The sequence below is a fragment of the Ornithodoros turicata genome, chromosome 6, assembly GCF_037126465.1.
Source record: "Ornithodoros turicata isolate Travis chromosome 6, ASM3712646v1, whole genome shotgun sequence".
In the NCBI taxonomy this organism is placed as follows: Eukaryota; Metazoa; Arthropoda; class Arachnida; order Ixodida; family Argasidae; genus Ornithodoros; species Ornithodoros turicata.
Window position 1 is genome coordinate 45606346 of NC_088206.1, and position 20027 is coordinate 45626372.

Here is a 20027-nt window from a genome sequence, read left to right on the forward strand (position 1 = left end):
AAACTCTGAAATTGCAAAACATTTGGAAGAATGCTCAGATTGCTTCCCTCTATGGGATGAAACAATTGTAAAGGCATCCGAAGTGGACCCCCACAGAAGACTTTTGAGAGAGACCCTTTTCATAACTTCTTGTGGAAACTGTGTCAGCAAACCTTCCGTAATCCTCGGTCCGGCCTTGAACAAACTGCTGGTTCCCCCGAAATGACCTCCTATTTTGTTCTCAAATAGTGTTCCCTTCCCTTCTGTTTGTATATATTTCTTGTTTTGTGAAGTAAAATTTTCAGCTGTGTTTGAGACTTCGTGCTGTGTCTGTCCCTTCGTGTTCCCTACTCTTGGGGTTTTTACATTATGCAGAATATATGAGTTCAAGTTTATTCAATATTTTATATCATTCATTATATTATTCAACATTTTATGTCAAGTTTGTACAACATCAAGTTTATTCAAGTTCAAGATTTATTTCTTGCACTTATGCGTTTCAGAATACAATGAACGTGCAGGGAGGTCGCAAAAGACTACATTTATTGTTTTGTGACCTTGCTACAATGGCAATGTATATTTTAGGAATGACAATGGTCAGGTACGCTCTCTCAATTTTAGGTTGGAATGAGCAATGAATAGCAACTTCCCTCCTGATATTTTCTCATATATGCTAAATTTTAAATTTAATGTGATCGAATATGTGATAATATAATAATAATATATAAGAATATAATATGTGATAAATGAATGTGATCAACAGTAGATGTAAACAACATGAGTAGCCAGAGAAGTGCATTCTCAATAAATAATTTTCTTCTTATAGCGTATATGTGCATGCTTATTAACTGAAACAATTATCACAGTTCTCTGACAAGTTTTAATTTCTGAGAGTGTACCGTAGAGGCTGCTTAGATCTACAACAGTTCATACAAGGTATTATATACTGTGAATGCCTTTATAAATCCCATGTGACACATATCCCTTTACTTTCTGGAGGTGCTGTGGTAGTCAAAGTTTGTGGGCATTACGTAGGTTCTGCATCCATTTCTTGAGTATGTCGAGGCAGCTGTGAAGTAACCTGCATTGATGATTATTATTCCAATTTTTATGGTGCATCGACAACAAAGGAAATAATACATCAGAACATTGGTTCGGGTGCAACCAGTTAAAAATGAATATATGGTGTTTAACAAATGCATTGGACAAATGTTAAAACATCAGTTTAAAACATGGTTTACAATCCCTGTATCTTCTAAAAATTAAAAAGATTAAAAACTATTCTAAAAAGAATATGGGGAATTCTTCTAAAAAGAATTATAATCTCTCATTATTATATTGCTGGGTGAAGGAGCCTAAAGTCTAAGGTGTGTTTCTGATGTGAACATGTAAGAAAATATGCAAAAGTGAGAGAGGCTAACCACAGTGCGTGCACTGAGGTTGTTCCTTCCTGTAAAGTAGAAACCAGTGGATGAGGAACGTGATACTTACCTGTACACCCAGCCGTATCACACTGCACAGATTATTCACTGGGTAGCCCTCATGACGAAACCTGTATTGAGAGACCACTTTTGCCTTAAAAACTGCTACAAATAGCACGACACGCTACAAATTATTACTATCGTAACAAGCTGACGATAGAGCTCAGACACAAAGGCGTTATTCAAGTCGTGCCACACCACCGTTACGTAGGATTCTTTGTCACAAATCAAACCAAGGCACAAAACAATACCAATACATGAAAAAAGGTTACAATCGTGGTCTCATTACGACGTAATACCGAACTTGTGCGCGAAGGTAATTCAAAGAAATGAATGTGGCACTTGCTTCCGCAGAGAACACCGTGTACCATGCTAGCAAACTGTATTTGCCGCCGGGTAAAATGCAAATGTGCTCGATTGAACGTCGGAAGAGCGATCAAGCAACCTGCATCCAGTGCTCGTTTTGGGCAAAAAAACACTTCATAATGGTCAACTAAATATACAGAATGGACGCCTATTTATTCCTCGATGAAGAGTGACTCACCTGTATAAATTTAGGCGCTGTAACCTTCCCAGTACGGCTGGTACGACCGTAATTGCAAGAAGTTGCCATGATCGCTGCGGCGGCTGTTGACAAGACGCTAGATCCTGAGGGGTATCATTGCCGCGTCACTCACTCTTCCAGGTGCTTCCGCGCAAAAATGTAGCTCCTACTTCTCATTGACTGCTGCGTGGGACGCCTTGCATTCTAGTTGCCTCCGCGGGAAAAATGAAACCATTATTTCAATTTCATCTATTTTTGTTGTACTGTTTATTAATAGGCCTGTTCTTTCACACGAATGTTGCACGGACGATCTTTTTCGCGTTGTTGAAATGCTGGGAACTTTTTGCCTGCTTTGTAATGTGTTGGGTTTGTGTGTTGAAGGTTGAAGCCGTCATGGCTTAGAAGCCCGCTCATATTCGAAACGTTGAAAGTGTATCTGAAGCATGCGAAGCACTTTGTAATTTGTCAGTTTGCACTGCGTATCACCGCTATGTTTATCATGGGTCATCATGAGGCACCTCACGCCAGTGATATGGATTTGATGGAACAAATCGGATTCAAGTCAAGTCTTTATTTTCGAGAAGCAAATGAAGTCATTATGTATCCAGAATTATAGCTTTTTTTTTTCTGTATTTATTTATTTCTGCTACGCAACAACGTCTTACGACATTACTGTGGCGGGGATACATACAAATAAAAGTAAGTAATAAGTACAGCATACAAAAAGAAAAATTAAAAAGCACACATTTATAAGACAACAGGTACTCAGGTCCCGAAAACATAAGCTGTATACATCCATGATAGGCAAGCCTGAGCGATGGGCAAGACACGTAAACAAACACAAACACGAAACGTGTTTACGTGTCTTGCACATCGCTCAGGCTTGCCTATCATGGAATTTATCCACCAGCTAGCCTGCATTTATGCTATTCTGTCAATAAGCTGTATACATCCGTTAGGCTTAATTTTCCTTTAATGATCAATCTCGATATGTACGATGGAGGTTCCTTTGTCATATACTAATTTTATCATGAATAATATTATCTGAAAATTGCAAACGTAACTGTTGTCTCCTTGTCGGCAAACTATCTCAACCTAATCTTGACTTATCTCGCTTATATTAACATCCATGCAACTCATCTGGCCGTAATATTCTGAACCCTCTCCTGAATTAAAAGCATTTCGTGCGGATCCCATACTGATAATGTACAGGCACGCAACGCTTCGGAACCGGTTCTGCAGTAAAAAGTTAAAGGTATCAAAAATATATATGAGGAATACTTCAGTTCGAAGAATACAAGTTGACACGGGTGTGGAAACAGTCCGGGTGCAATATGTCACGAAGAGCTTTTACAATTTCGCTGCAATACCACACTACTATATATTAAAAAGAATGATTATGTATGAACAAATTAATATAGTGCAAGAGAACTAATGCACTCTATAACATTTTTTTAGTTCGTATTTGAGTCTTGTATCGTCCTCGTCGTCTTCTGTGTTCTTCAAACTCAAGGAAATGTTACATCTTTCAATAGCCTTGTGTCCAGCTAGACACAATTGCCGAAAATCTGCCGGAGATCGGTATTTGGTTGGCACAAGTCGCTGCAACTTCGGCTGACGTCGTCATAATGTCACCTGCGAAGGCAGTTCGAAAACTGCGTTGGGCTCAAAGCAGTGGCCTAGCCCAAAAATATTTATGGAGGAGTTCTATGGGGACTTTACATGGGTGAGGATGATTTCATTATCATCGCCCTCTTCCAAATGCACTAACCAAACTTACAATTGGGGGGGGGGGGGGGAGTTAAACCCCCAAACCCCGGCATATAAATGCGGGCCAATATTGGCCCAGCGTTGAGAGGAGACTCCAAAACAGCAGCTGCTGGTCGAAACAATAAAGCAACGATGCTAGTCTATGTAGTTCAATTCGATGTATACAAGTCCATTTCTACATTTTTTTCTTCAGCTTGCAAAATTATTTTCAGACAAGGTGAAAACCAGCTTCATACATTGACCCACAGTGACACGGACAGCATTACTTAAACGAGTAGGAATTTCCATTTCATACTCGTTTGTAATGTGTATAACCTTTGACAATAACAGCTGTCGAGCAGGTTGGTACGTATACATATCTGTTCCAATATCGGCAAAACGATGGTAAGACAGGCCACACACGACCAGCAGCAGCACTTTCAACCTTTGGATTTTATTTTTGCAATATATACACACCTGCCAGATACAGTTGTAGGGCACACTGGTGTTATAGAATAGAATATCGCGTAGAGGGGTACAGAAGATGCATGGGATACCTCATAACCATGGTTGGTTGAGAATCTTATTAGATTTGGACCATACTTGGCCCATCATTGCTGGTGCCACATGGGACGCTATCTAGCCATTTAATGCCCGACTAGAAACCAAGCTTGGTTCTACAATGGCCCCAACGGCAATGCATGCTGGTCCCCGTGTTTGTTGGGACGGTCTGTCACATACTGGCCCAAAGTTGGCGGTATTCAGTTGGCCCGAGTAAGGCCGATGTCAATCAAAGCTTGGGCCGAACCTTCTTTTTCGCAAGCTCAGCCCAACTAGGCCGAACAACGTTTAGGTATAGGAATGTCGTTTTTCTCCATGGGAAGCACATTGCTCTGCTTACTGTTAACAGATTCTTCGTCCCGCTCTGGTTCAGAAATTTGGTGCCCCGTGTGTTTCTTTTCTTTCATTTTTGTTTTCTTTTACATACAGACAGGCAAGCTGTGCTGATGGCATGTATATAGTTTCCCTTCAGTTGACAATTGAACCCCTGTATGCAAGAAGGGGATAAGTCGAAAAATCCCAAACCGAGAAAACTTCAAGTGAGTATTTGGTAAAGTAATTGCAGCCGGGTTACCTCGACTAATGCAATGGAAAATGTGTAACATATATGTTTGTGTTTTTTGGGTCTGTGACTTACCAGAAATTGTCCGTGAGCATGATATATCATTTTTCAATGTAACATCGCATGCACGAGAACAGGAAAACGCCGTTCGGTTGTTGCAACTTGATCGGAGCTTAAAACCTGAGGGGTATCATTCGTAACTGCTGCTTCACTGCAGGGTTTTGAGCGCTAAATTCTAAGTGTATTACACGTTAAATCACTCACTGAGGCTATTTATAAGCTATCGAAGACTATATGAGAACAGATATACGTTTTTTTATTGTCCAAATTCGATCGGAGTATCATTCGGCACTGTTGCCTGTAAATCTTCCGAAATTGAACTTATTTAACGGATTTCACCACAGCTGAAACAGGGCGCGAATGTTTCACTAAAAATTCGGGAGTACAAACATCAAGGAACCAAAATTACTTACCTCCATGTGGTAATTAGCATGAAACAAGAAGCACAACACACACACGTCCACCTACGACAGCGCGAAACCGACGACTGAGAACAATTGATGTCTTCATGCGCTGACCAGGGCACTACATTCATAGCCACCGCCGCCGAGGCGTACGAACACAACGAATGATACCCCTCAGGATCTAGCGCCTCCCCGGCTGTTGTGGGTACAGTAAGATGGCGGCCGGTTTCTTCACGCTCGCGCTCCCTATCCGCGATCCAGCCTTTTACAATCGAGATCAGTGGCCGGAAGCTGCCGTTTCCGCAATGGTCCAGGGAAAACGGCGGGCGCCCAAACCACGTGATCCCCAGGAGCCACTCACAGCGTCTCCGCTGGCCAGCGCGGGAAAAAAGTTGGGGCCCAGTGCGCATGCGCAGACCGACCTCCTTTCCCAACCTCCTTCGCCTTCTCTCCTCCGGTTTTTTGTCTCTCCTCTCGTCCCCCTACCCCCCAACCTCGTCCGTTTGTCTTCGGCGCTTGCTGTCTTGCTGTAGAGCAACGATCATGGTGTCCCAAAGCAGACAATCAAAAAGCGATGGTGTATGACAAATCAACTTTATTTGTCCTCGGGAACTGCCTCGAAAAAGCTACAGTACATATCTTTTTACGTCTTGTAACAGGCTTCACTGGAGCTTTAGGTGCTTCGACATCGAAGGGCAGTTCTGAGCCAATGCTGAGCTATGTGCGTCGTTGTTGCCGATGGCTGCGGGAGAACTAAAAAAAACATATTGATGATCCGTAACTCTGCACGAAAATCACTGCTATGATAGGCAATCGATCTTGATTTCGTATTTGAACACCAAGGCATTTGTCACGAATGTTCGTAGATCACAGTGAATGAACGGCTGCGACGCGCATGAGGGTGCAACTAGCATAACCACACATAATTTGATTAACGGCATATCAGAAACGTACAAGTTACGGCAATGCACTGCACAATGAAACGCCGCTAACGTACCGAGTGATTCGTAAATGTTGTACGTAATACACTTAACGTGATAAACCTGCATTACTTCCTTCAGTCACAAAAAGGTAATCAAACTTGTCTTACCGTTCACCTGCAGTACGTCGGAAAGAGTGCAGACTTCCTCTCTGGCGATTTCTGCGTCCTTTGGAGGTGCAGGGATTCCATGTCATGTTCGTCTTCCCGCTGTTGTTATGATGAGGTGGATATGCCATTCCGTTCTCACATTAGCAGTTCGCCACAATCTAAATCTAAAGCATTCAAAACCCTCAAACTATCCCCTAGCGTCTGCGTGGACAACGGTTTGCTTCCGTTGAGCGGTTCGCGCGTTCGGATGCTCGCTCCTCATTCAAATGACTCTCGCACAATCAACGCGAAGGAAACTGACATCAGTTTTTTAGACCAATGAGCATCCAAATATTTATACATATTTTGCGCTGCCAATCAGAGATCTTCCGAGTAGGCGCGCCGGTGGCGACAATATTTTGGAGGCGGTGCGTTTCGCTTTAGAGCCGGCGGCTGACGCAGCGCAGGCGCGACAGTTCTGCTCATGCGCAGCAGAAGGCGATCATGCGCAGTAGGCTAGCCGCGCGCAGATGGACTGAATGCATGATGAAGGAGGAGGGCGCAGTCTTTCTCTGTTCATCGGTCGTCTTCTCTTCCGAACGGCGCATGATCGCCTAATATCGGGCAATACACCCCGTTCTTTGCCGCCCGCTCCCAATATTTCCCTGACATTGTGTGCTCCCTGGGTCGCTTTCACATCATCTGATGACGACGACCGACCCTTCGAAGAGGTCCCTAAAAGAGCGCGAAAGACCGCTCGCCCAAGACACTTGGCAACACCCTGCGCCCACGGTGATATTCGCTTCCCGCGACGCAGCAACGAACCTCGCCAGGCTGAATCACCTGGAGACATCAGACTTCCTCACTTCCGAGTTCTCCCCAACAGCAAAGGTCTCCCTTTTAGGACACGACTGCATCTGCTCAATCCCTGTTCGAGCATATAAACCACGCCCCGCTGGCTCTTGCTACGGCGTCATCACTGGTGTGGACGCCTCACTATCGGACGACCAAATACGGCTGGCCATCAGGTCCAGTCCAGCGGTCATCGCTGCAAGGCGGATAAAGAAGGACGGTGGTGCTGTGCGGCTCACCTTCGCCGGGGCCGCGAAGCCGCGTGAGGTCTGCCTCCATCTCCTGACCATGCGTGTAAAACCCTACCTACCGCCGAGGCCGCAATGTTACAACTGCCAGAGGCATGGACACGTGGCAGCGTGCTGCACTCGGAAAAGGATCTGTGCCAACTAGGGAACGTCCCACTACTCCCCCGACTGCCCCCAGAGTGTCCTCAAGTGCGTCAACTGCCAAGGCAGCCACCAAGCAACGTCGATCGATTGCCCTAAACGTAAGCAGCAGAGGCTCATTGCCAGGGAATGCTCGCGCTCCAACAGCAGCTACCGGGAGGCCAAGGCAAAGATCCACAACGAAGAACGCCGCAGGCACCGTAGACGACGGAAGGGGCGGCACGGGCCAGGCTCTAGGTCCGCTGACCAGGTAGCTGGAAGGCCACCTATATGGAACATGGGTGACTTTCCCCCTCTGCCACCTATGGCCTCTCAAGACGCCCCTCACACAGCACCGATCCCCATCACCACGCCCACCCCAATAACGACGTCTGAAGCCGTCAGCAGTCAGGCAACTTATATACCGAAAGTCCGCCGAGAGCCAACTGCCCACGGCTCTGTTGATATGCAGATGGTGGTGGTTAAAGGGACTCTGACCAGAAACTGTGGGAGCTCTTTCGTACTTGTAGTCGATAAAGCACCCAACAAGGACTCTCCATGCGAAAATTCATGCATTAAAACCCCGCGGTTTCTCTAAACTCGAATTTTTAACATTCGACTTCATCCGAGTGCAGCACGCCTAGCGTCAAACCAAGAAAACATACGTTTATATAGAATATCCGCCCCGGCCCACCATCAAGATGACGTCAACACGGGGGCCACTCGCAACACCCACAATTGGCTCAAACGCGTCACGTGGTCACGCAATGCCTGTCAATTTTCTTCATGAAATGGCATTTCTATGTTAATATGTTTTTATTACAGAACCTCAAAAAGAAAAATATGCCCTGCATTTATTACCTGCAACAGTTTCTACGATTTTCTTTTCAATCGGTACACGCGTTCCATATATGCTTCCGTATCCGGTCAGCTGTAATGGATGCCGTATGCCGAGCTTGCGAACTGCGAACTTGTGTGACTCCCGGTTCATCCTCTTTGTTCGGGTCATTGGGTTGGTGTTGGAGTTGGTCGCCATATTCTGAACGTTTCACCTATCGTTGCGGTGTACTGCTCTTGATCTGCTGCGAAGCGACTAACCGCAACGGCAGTCACTCGCCTCAGCGAAATTCTGTCTGCTGCATCTCAAAGGAGCATGGGGACCTGATGATACCTTCAACTAAAGAAACCAAGTGTGCTCACGTGTGGTCCTGACGGAAAAGTAGTTTCAACAAGGTTAGCAGATTTATTTTTGAGTTCCAAGTCTACGCACTGAAGACCATGCAAGTGCAGTCGATCTTTCTCGTAGCTGTTGTGTAACGCGTATGCTTTCTTACGTATCCCACAGAACCCTCCACTTTCAACCAAGTTATCTTTATGAGATCCTTCTGATGGCTTCTTACTAGGCTATGCCGCTCCGAGGCATTGAGATGGGGAAGCGTCGTGGTAGCTGCACCTCCGCTTTCGAAAGATGAAACAGTCTTTCCACACTGTGCTTACTGGCTTTGTATAGAGTCTGGCAAATTCGACAGACTTGGACTGCCTTTTTCAAGAAAGTTTGACATGTAAGTATGTGTATATTGGTTTCACATATCCACCACATATTGACCGTGTGTATGATTGTACTTTATATGCTACAGCATATCAGCGTACATTATTATTCAACACGTAGTGTCGCAAACTCGACATCAGTGACACAAAGCCAACAATTGCCTTTTCTTCAATTGCTTATTTTTATCGTATCATGTTTTTGTCTATATTTCAATTTACCAACCAACAAAGTATATTATTTTAGTATAATCGTCTGATATTTAACAAGTCACAGGTTTACCATGGTTTTGGCGCACTATAGCCCGAGTTGCTTATGTGCCATTAAATTGAATCATCATCATCTTCAACTGCCATTATTCAAGTGAAGTGCCAGGTGAATATAATGATATGGCGAGATATATTTTTTGCTGTCATCCTGGAATTGCTCATTTCAGAAGAATAGTCACCGTGAAGTTTGTTTTCGTTTTCGGAAACATTAAGAGGACTAAAACCAAACACTTTTCTTTCAGAGCATCCCTTATGCACCTGCATTTCAATTCCAATCTGTATTACAAGAATGACAGACCACTCAACAGAGATGAACATCTGAAAGTGAAAGAGCTGGAATGAAGATACGTTAATCTGTGTGAAAGGTGCTTAGTATGTGTGCGAGTCGAGGACATAGGTCTCAAGCTGATTCCTGTCTTCAGAAGAGGTGACAACTATGCTCCTTCTATCTATTAACCAGCTCCACTTTTTAGGGTTCCCTGTAAACTAATGGAGCACATCATGTACTACCACGTTGTCAACCAAGTTGAGTCTGTTGATTTCTTTTTTTAAATTCTAGCATGGCTTTAGAAAAGGGTATTCAGGCAAAACTAACGTAGTGGAATTCGTTCACAGCATTTTGAACTGTCTTGATTTCTGGGTCCACGTAGATGTAGTATTTTTTTATTTTGTAAGAGCTTTTGACACTGTGCTGTATGCTTGCGTGTTGGCCAAAGTAGCCTAATTAAAATTTGATCCTGCTAACTGGATATGCAGTTTCTCAACTAACCGTAACCCTTGCGACACCTCGTGAGGAGAACCTATCATATCGTCACCATGCAGCATTTGTTATGTTACAATCGCTTCACATTTTAATCTAGTCAAAAGCAAGGCCTTTTGGTGATCGGTCTTGTATGATTACATGCCCCTCCGTTATGTAACCCCACACTGGGTTCTTCAACCTATGAGAGATAAATAAATATATTTCCAAGTACATTGTTTACAAGGCTCGTTATTCCATTTCGCCACACTACCCCAAGCAATTGTTAGAGTAGTGGCCCAGGGTATGAAGCTCGCCACTAATCATCATTCAAACAAAGTTCATGATGTAAAATCCTTTACTGAGAACACCGGCTTAACACAACAATTAAGAATAGAGTAAACGTTTCATTGCCTATTCAGTTGGCATCATCCCTACAACAGAGAACAATCAAAAACAACATCAAAGGAATCAAATCGGTGGTGCGCATTCCTTTCATCCAACGTATTCATACGCTATTTGGAGGGCACTGTGCCCATCAGGCATTTTGACTGTGCATATCAAGTTGAGTGCATAGAATGTGATGCAACCTACATTGGCGAGATAGACAAAGGACGAGGGACAAGACTAAAAGAGCACACAAGGGATGTTGCCAGGGCTACTAGTGCTTAGCTTAACTAACCAAGACCGAATGAATCTACCATTGCTGTCCTAAGGGACATATATTTTGATGGTGCAGTAACCTTTGCACATGACTAGCGATGGGGCCCTAGAAAGTTCTTAGAATCCTGCTTTATCAGGCGTGATGCTTCAGCCTGTAATACAAACCGTGGCCCCTATCGGATGTGTATGATGCCCTCTTAGATAGGCTGATGTGCTCGTCTTTGGCCTTTGTTGTACTGATGATGTCACCCGGATAGGCGACAAAACGTTTACGCTCTGTTTTTAATCGTCGTGTTGAGCAGTGTTTGCAGTAAAGGACGCTACATTATGAGGTCGTCACCCAGCTTTTGGAATATATTTTCAAATAAAGTTGTTGTTTTACAAAGCTCAATACATTGCAGAAATCATTCTCATTGCCTATCATTTTGGGGGTGCCATTCTTGCAGTCACATGAAGCACTGACGGGCCAATGCAAAAAGTAAAGGCAGTCTGATTTATGTTCTTGCCGACATGGCACAGCGTATGTACGAGGTAGCTCCATTTCAGAAGCCTGAGAACACTCAACGCAATTAGTGTGCTAGCATCAGATATGGTGTACAGCATTACATATTTGCTTTTGCTAGGGCAACTAAGAAGGGTGGATAGAAAGGCAGTTACAACCTGTTTCCACAAAAGACACTCAAGATTCATTAGCAATTTCTTCCAAGAGAGCCAAAGCTTTTTCTAGATTACTAGAACATGGGTACCTGGTTATAAATAACAAGAATTCATCTACCAGAGGTCAGTGTTTCACACACCCTGCTCTCCATCAACACTATTAAAAGGTGTGACCCCCAAACCTGCACAAAATTCCTGGAGAGTCTTTACTGGACACTGTTGCTGTCCCTCTCACCAGGTGCTCTCTATGAACCTGGTTCACAGTTCTGGATGCACTGCCTGAGCTAACTTCAGCATGCTTTCCCAACATGAATGGTAACTGCTATGAGGAGTGTTGTACTTACTGAAAGCAACATGAAATGCTGTACCTTGACAGGTAATGTTGATATCCTTCATAAGACCATAGAGAGATGTTCCTTGATCCCTTTATTCCAAATTGTACTATCAGACGCAAGCCCACTTGCCACCAAGCCAATGAGTTGTGCCTCACAGTCAGTGCAATCAAAGGAATCTATCACTGAGGCTCAGAAAAGCTGTTTTCCATCGGGATCTGATCCAGGACTGAGCCGTGAGTAGCCACGTGAAAGCACCAGGGTTTCTTCGAATTTTAGATGTGCCAGCTTTTGTTTTCCTCCCCCTCCTTCTTTTTATGTAGTAGCTGATTACTTTAGCCTTGTACTGCTTTGGGGATTGAAGATGTGGAGATGATGTAAGAGGTGGAACTAGGCTTTAGGCAAAATGAGGCAAATGTGACTATGTACAAATCTTCTGAGAATGATAACGAAAGAAAAGTTAGGTAGCAAGTGAGCTGGTGGTGACGATCCACGACTTGAAACGAGGTAGGGACGATAATAGACAAACACAAACACGGTCTCTGAGACCGTGGGATCTGAGACAGTGTTTGTGTTTGTCTGTTATCGTCCCTACCTCGTCTCGGGTTTTCAAGTCATGGATCTTCTGAGAATGTTTATGTATCATTCACACAAAGAGATGATAGGTGTTACACCTTTTTCCGGTTTTGATATTTATTTATTTATGAATATATCTGGAAGGCCCTCACAGGCATTACATGAGGGGGGACATTAACATGGGTCACTTAACAAATACGGAAGTTACAAGGAACATACATATTTGGAAGACAGACTCTGTTTTTCGTTCGTTCATCAGTCTTGCTCAAGAAATTGTTCACTGTAGCAATGGTACACAATGTCACAAAAGCAGTGCTCATCTATCGTTCCGCAAGACTCATTAAAAAGGGCTAGTGTTGTGTTTCAACACAACATATTGAACTCATGAACCATGCATCATCCTGAGAGCTATAAATCATCCCAAATACAGACGCTGAATTATTTTAAATGCGATAGACGAGTTGTGCGAAGAGGTACCTGCAGTTAGGATCTTGGGTACTTGAAGCCTGTGGCATTTTCTGTGGGAAAGGCTTGCAGACCCTCTTCACTGCACAGGCTGGGATGACCATGATCTTGTTTTTCCCAAGCTTGTGCCATACTCACCTTGCAAACTTGCGATACCCAGTGTATCTGCATCGTCTACACAGATGTACATAAAATATAGTTTAGGCAAATAGGTAACCGGTTACAGTACAGTGTGTGTGCAGGGTCATTTCTACATATACCTGAGAGCAACTGCAGTTTACCTGACCACACCCTGTACATTACTACACATGCTGTGTTCTTTTAGGAACCAACATTGTTTTACTTTTCACTGAATCGACAATCAAGAACACTCAATATCGCTAAAAACCTACGCTAAAACCTTATGCACAGGGCAATACATAAAAACATGACTCAGGACACAGCGCACTGACAATTACAAATTTGCCTCTATTGGTTTTCTCCAGTTCAGAGTTGTGTACTGTACAGTCTTTTTACGTGCTGCGCCCTGTACTGGAGTTTTTAACGACTTTAATGCAGGACCAAACCAGTTTTGGGCGCCCAAATTTTAACATCGTTCGACCAGGACACATGTGACTTACTTGTGAATAGTCGCTCATAGGTTCGCGCTGCCCACGGAGTTCAATATGCGACCTTCAGGACAGTCATATTGAAGCATAGAAGTTGGAAATCTTCGTGGGTTGTAATGCACTCATACTGCAGTCATTCGGCAGTGTTTTCGAGCTCCTGGCAGCACAAGCATTCGATCTCCTTCGGCATTATGACACACCAGCCACACCGGCACCATGAACAGCAAGTGCGCATTAAATATCAGAACACGAAATTTCAGAGAACGTTTACGTGTTCGATCACAGTGTGCGTTAAAAAGCTCATCGCTTACCTGAAGACAGGCGACTCATGCTGTTTGCTCCATCTGTGACCGATGTTCGTAGAGCTCTAACTTCGTCTCGCATTCGCGGCATCGGCGACGTTTCGAAAGCCTACCGAGCTGTTCAGCACGCAGAATTTTCTTCTGGATCGCAGGAAGGTCAGAAAGAAGTTCCGGGCTCGAAGTCTCCGCATTTCTTCCTTCGACGTCCATATTGAAGATCGCTTTCCGGACGGATGCCGGCGCTCTCACAAACTCACTAACAACAGAACTTCCGGTCCGGGCGCCCAATGAAACGTGGACCTCGTCCTTTCGTCACGCACACGGAAATTGGAGGATGTCCACTACAAAGAGGCTAGATTTCGGCCCCGATTGCGCGAGTTGAGGAGGAAAAGCGAAGCCAGTTTTCAGCTCGCCGTTTGGCAAACTTTGCCGCCGCGCACAGCCAAAAAATTTCGCGTGTGGCTTGGCGGCATATTATACCTTCGTAATAGATGCAAACGAAAGATTTGTCGAACTCCTGGTCAGAGTCCCTTTAAGTTGCTCTTTGCAGCTCTGAGGGCCATCATCACTGCATGCCCCGAGTGCAAAGCGCTCCCGGAAGTGCGATCGAACTTGCGCTTAGAGAAACTAATTGCCCCCACTCGTGAGCCCCCGACACGTGGCCGGTAGGCCCGGCCGGATCCAGCTACCGCTCTTTCTCATGCCGCATGGCAGTACAATATCACGACCACGATTTTCCAATGGAACGCAAGAAGCCTTCAGACGAAGCTCTCAGAGTTCCGCCAGTTCGCGTGGAGGCATAAATTCCCAGTAATGTGTATTTCAGAATGTGGAATTCGGGACGACTTTCGCCTATCCAACTACATCACCTTCGTGTCGCAGCCCAACAACGCTAGCCGAGCGGCCATTTTCGTCCGATCAGACATACCGGCTGTGAAGAGGTCCCTTGTAGAAACAAGTAGAGGGGAGTATGTCTGCTGCTCAGTGGGGATGGGCGCGCTTGACTTCACTGTGATTTCCCTATACTTGCCCCCAGCGACCCCATATGACGTGAATAACCTCAGGAGCATCTTCTCCCGTTTGCGAGGAAATCCAGTTATGGCCGCCGGCTACTATGAGCGTTTCGTCCGAGGTAGTCCCGAGAACTATTGAACGATGGAAACAACAACCGGCGAACTCACCTCAACAACATTTTCGGCGTGAAATTGTGATTATGTGCTCGAGAACTTCGCAGTCCAACCGTTCAGCTGCAATACACGTCGACCCGTGTGCTGCTTTTACTACAAGTGCAGGAATGGGAGCGATTGAGCAACAACGTGGGACTTGCTGGTCGTTTGAGCATATACTTGCAGAGGACTGGTCTTCAAAGAAAGAAGACCGTATTCTGCCCATGCACATCGTGCGATTGCCAGGCTTGTTACACGAGATACATATATTGTGCAGCATCATATAGCGTGACCGCAATGAACGACGTAGGAATGTATCGTGACCACTCGAACTGCATTAGTTGAACCATTCGTCGGTTATATGAAAGTGTTCATTAGAGTTGCCCCGCACAAAAAGTGTTGGATGTAGTTTTGTAGTGTGTTGTTTATCTCGTAGAGCGCATCGCGGCATGTATAGATCAAGAGCCCTTATACGTATTTTTTGCATGTTTACTTGAGTGTGCGCATTGTTCTATACCACACAGGCCATATTTCATTCATAATAGTTTCGCAAATAAACACGTACGGGTCGATCTCATACTGCTTTTGAGTTAGGCATAGTGTCTTCAGATTAGGGTAAGTGTATCCTGTTGGCTGGGCCCAACAGATGTTATTATGGGTAGTGCAACATTTCCCACTTCTTGAACCATGCTAACATTGCCAGAATAAGGAACATTACACTGGGCTGTTGTAGGCAATTCTCCTCCGCTCGTTACTGGCGCCCCTGTTCCGCGTGGGTGAGAGCAAAGCAAGTGCAGGACTGTGTGTGTGTGTGTGTGAACTTTTTTGGCGCGTTCGCGGATGAGTGCGGCCTGTGTGGCGATGTTTGTAACCATTTTGGAACATTAAACCACAACTCCTTTCTACAGCGTGAGTGGAGAGTATTTAATGCCAAGTTTTACAGTTAAAGGGTCTCTGACCAGAACCTGGTCAATGTCTTTGTTTGTATGGATAACGAACCTACATGGTGCCTCCAAGTTACAACTGAAACATTTCGTCTCTGCGGAGCCGCGAACTATTCCAAACAAGGAGCCGAAAAGCGGTTTCGATTTCTGCCCTCAACTCGTGCGATCAGCGCAAAACTCTAGCTATTATGCAGTGGTTTTCCCATGTGTATGACGTCAAACGCCCGCGAAGTTTATTGGTGGAAAGTCCACACCGGAAGTTCGGGTGGTTTCCGCAACTTCCGTATTGCTGGTCGCTTTTTCAATATAGACGTGGAAACACAGCGGAGTCGACAAGTGAGCTTTTCAGCAACCTTTCAGCAGCTGAGAGGGACCTGCTACGTGCAGCAGAGTTTGGAGGCCTTGCTTTTGAAATGTTGAGCCGCGAATCGACTTCAGCATGAAGAGGAAGTTCCAACGACAGACTGTTAGATGAGCTTTCAGCATCCATCATGATGAAGGCCATGAACAGTTTGTGTAAATTTCGTGTTTGACGGCGCCGTGTAAAGGGGCCGGAGTGGTTCATGCATAATAATGCCGAAAGAAGTCGAGTGGTTATGTTGCAAGGAGCTGCTCTTAGAGTAGCATATTTAGAACTTCAAGGCAGCACGAACCTAGCGCTCATATTCACAAGTAAGAAGCGTGTCTCATGCACAATCATGCTGGTTGGTTTCAATACAAAATAGTTATTCTGAACTTTTCGTTATTGTTCGTCACTAGCTTTAGCTTTGTTCAAAGCTTGCGTGTCTCATACAGGAAATAGATACACTACATACCAATAGTTCGTGAGATGGGTGTTGCACAAACTTGGAAAAAACAGGAGAATCGTTATACCAGTCTGCGCGGTGAACAGGATACGCAAAGCCTTTCCCATACTAACTACTACATGCTTTAAATACCCAAGATACTAGGTGGAAGTACCCCCTACAGGGGGTGCCCTTGCAATTTCAGCTGTAGACACATGTCGGTAATGATGTAACTATAATAATGACCCCCCTCCCCCCCCAACTTTTTTCAACACCCCTCCATGCTTGGGATTCTGGATAAACCATTGTGCTGATCCCTGGCACAAAGCACCATCTCATCAGCCTGCTCCGCCTGGTAAGAATGGGCTCTCAATTCGACCAGACACAAATCCAATCCTGTTCTGACGCATCCTTTTGTCCACCCATTGAGTCAGTATGTCGTAAGTGTTGTTCGATCTCTTACTGTCTGATAGCACCCAAATAGTATTGTCTAAGCACCTCAAGTATTTTAATGATCGTTATGTGGAAGTAAATCAGACTGTTATGCAGGTTGCCCTGTGTGTGACATCCAGTTCCTGCCCTGAGTCCTCCAGAAGTGCTCACTACACAAGTTAATCTTCATAATATGTCTGCAGAGATTGTTCCAAAATAGCATATGTAATGCAGCGTCATACATTATTGGGCTTCTGGGAAAAATCATGATTCACCTGATACAGACGGCAGCCTTTGTAACGGTGTCTGACATATTTTTTGCAGCCACTGTTTTAAAATATGCATTAAAAATGCTCCAACTATGAAAGTATCACGAAGTTCTTCATTTCATTTGTTTACTTTAAAGACCCCTGTGAAGGGATTTACATAAAGGGGGGAGGTTTGTATCCAAAAAAAGACAAATACCAAAATGATGTACACAAAAATACACAAAATTCGTTCACTTGGAAATAAATGACGATATATTTTGTTCTGATGCTACGTGGACATTCCAGTTTGACACCATCAGCTGGTGCGGAGAGTAGAGGAAGTTTTTTGTTTGTGCAGGTGGAGCAAGTACTTTGTGTGGGTCATCAAGCCTTGGAAGTAACTTGTGAGGGGATTGACAGTAAGTGGGGTGGGGAGGAGGGTGACCGTAATATAACTTATGAAAGAATGCCAGGCCTGATACCTGATCTGGTAATCAAAGGAGTAAGAAAGGGTTGGGCTCTAATGGCTAAGACGCTGGAAAAAGGATGATAATCACGAGCAACAAACCGTGCGGTTTTGTACAAATTCTACTTTGTCGATTAAGAGATGTTGGGATGGGTTCCAGATTGCAGAGGCATATCCCAGTTCTTTTGAACATGGCAGTTGATGTTCTGAGACTGGAACACATAGAAAGGACAAATCATCAAGTGCGTAAGAAATGAATGATGAAAGAAGGCAGTCACTGGAAAGGTTAGCCAGTAGTAGGACTTGAACCCACATCTTCTGTATTACCGATCCAGGGCTCTTACCAATTGTAGCTAAGCTAACACGCCTCTCCAGTGACTTCCAAGGGTGCGAATGTACCCTAGGAATTGGTTTATGGGCAGAAGAACATTAGTCACTCTTATTATACAGGCATAGCTCTCTGTCCAGTATGATCACCGCAGAGCACATTTGCAGGAACTCACAGGCACAAAACATTCATAATAAATATGTAATAGCCTCAAACAGCTCATATATAGAATAACTAGGATTCGAACTCCAATAGCAGATGGTCTGGCAGTACAACACAGGTAATCTTGCCATCACTATATATTTCCCAAAATGCTGAAAATAAATCGATAGAATTACTGCAATGAACTGCTCAAATTTTCACCTCAGATATATTTTTAGCACTCTGTCTTTCATGTTTCAAAATATACATGCATCGACCCTAAGTTGTATCTAAGTTGTATTGAGATATGTCAAGTCCTTACGCGTGCTCACCACCTGTAGATTCCTTTAAAGGAAAAAAAAAACCTTTTTGTTAGTAACAACTTCACGCTATATACCACGTTTATAAAAGAAATTGGTCCCGTACCTGACGGACAACTGTCATGACCATTGCAGATGCCTTCCTCTCCTGTTCATTCCACTTCCATGAAGTCATCACCCTAACATTGTTAAAAAAAGCCATATAAATTTATGAGGATCTCATTTCATAGAAAATTAAATGAGGCTACCAGGCACGAAAGGCATCAGCCTCATGGGGTGCCTAGCACCAATACAGTGTGCGATAACTGATTATTACCACTACGAGCATACAGCAGATCACAACCACATAAATAAAATACACAATTGCACCGAGCTGTGCACATTTTCACACACACACACACACACACACACACAAATACATAACAGAGTGGCCTGTCCCTAATAAGACTTCAACAAGTTTGTGTAACTCTGTTTTGAAACTGGACACAGGACTGGACACAGGAAGGCCATTTCCAATCAGCTGAAAAAAATTGTTCGGAAAAGGAACGGTTTCTGCTAATTTCCGTAGTTGGTCCGTAGCAGTGGAACCTGGTAAGGTGGTACAGTGATGGATTTCGTACCGTAATGGAGAGTGTTTGAGATGGCGCTAAAAGATCCTGAATTTGCAAGGCAATTTTGTATAAATGTCTGATTTGCAAGTGAACACTTTGTCTACTGTATTTTGCATGTCTTGAAGGAGCTGAGGGGCTGGATGGATGGATGGATTGTAGTGGCACCCCTGGTGGGCCTCGAGGGTCCAGCACATTGCACCTGTAGACATGGTTGTCGTACACCAGGCTTTCTTTCTTTTTTTTTTTTTTTGTGCACTGCAATTTTATCATAGTTGCCCTCTGTGGTGTTTCCCCAGATTAGACAACAATAGTACAGCTTGGGGTAAACTAAGGATTTCAACTGCGTTGGTTTAGAATCCAGAGCCCTTCTTTACTATGTGCAGTATGCTGCATATTATAAGGAAAACAAATAGAAGAAAACTTGTACCTGATCCCTGCCTTGTATTTCCAACATTTGGTTCCACATCTTGTCCAAGGAAGTCATGAACTACATTGGTGCACACTGCTGTGACAATTAAAATGTTACACCTAGATGCGGAATACACAGCTTCATTTTACGTACTGTAGATGTTGCTTACTGCAATGGCATGGCTGCATTCTGAACAACACTCGGAATTGTACAGTATATCTTTTGATTTAGTGCGTAAACTTCAATTTTCTTTAATCCTCATTTTTCTTTGTTGCGTAACTGGTCTCCTAACATCTGCACGCCACAACGTAATTCTCACAAGGAGAGTAATCACTGTATAAATTACACAGAAGATACTAACCTCGTCACGTCCAGATGCAACAGTCTTGGA

The 20027-nt window shown here is 44.2% G+C and overlaps 1 long non-coding RNA gene across 1 annotated transcript; it reads right to left on the minus strand.

Moving 5' to 3' along the window:
• Positions 1-842: 842 nt before the first annotated feature.
• On the minus strand, positions 843-2183 carry LOC135397967 (uncharacterized). Its single transcript, XR_010423920.1, has 3 exons — positions 2005-2183; positions 1471-1531; positions 843-1060 (listed from the first exon to the last, which is right to left on the minus strand). It is a non-coding gene; the product is annotated as an uncharacterized LOC135397967 (long non-coding RNA).
• Between the last annotated feature and the right edge of the window lie 17844 nt (positions 2184-20027).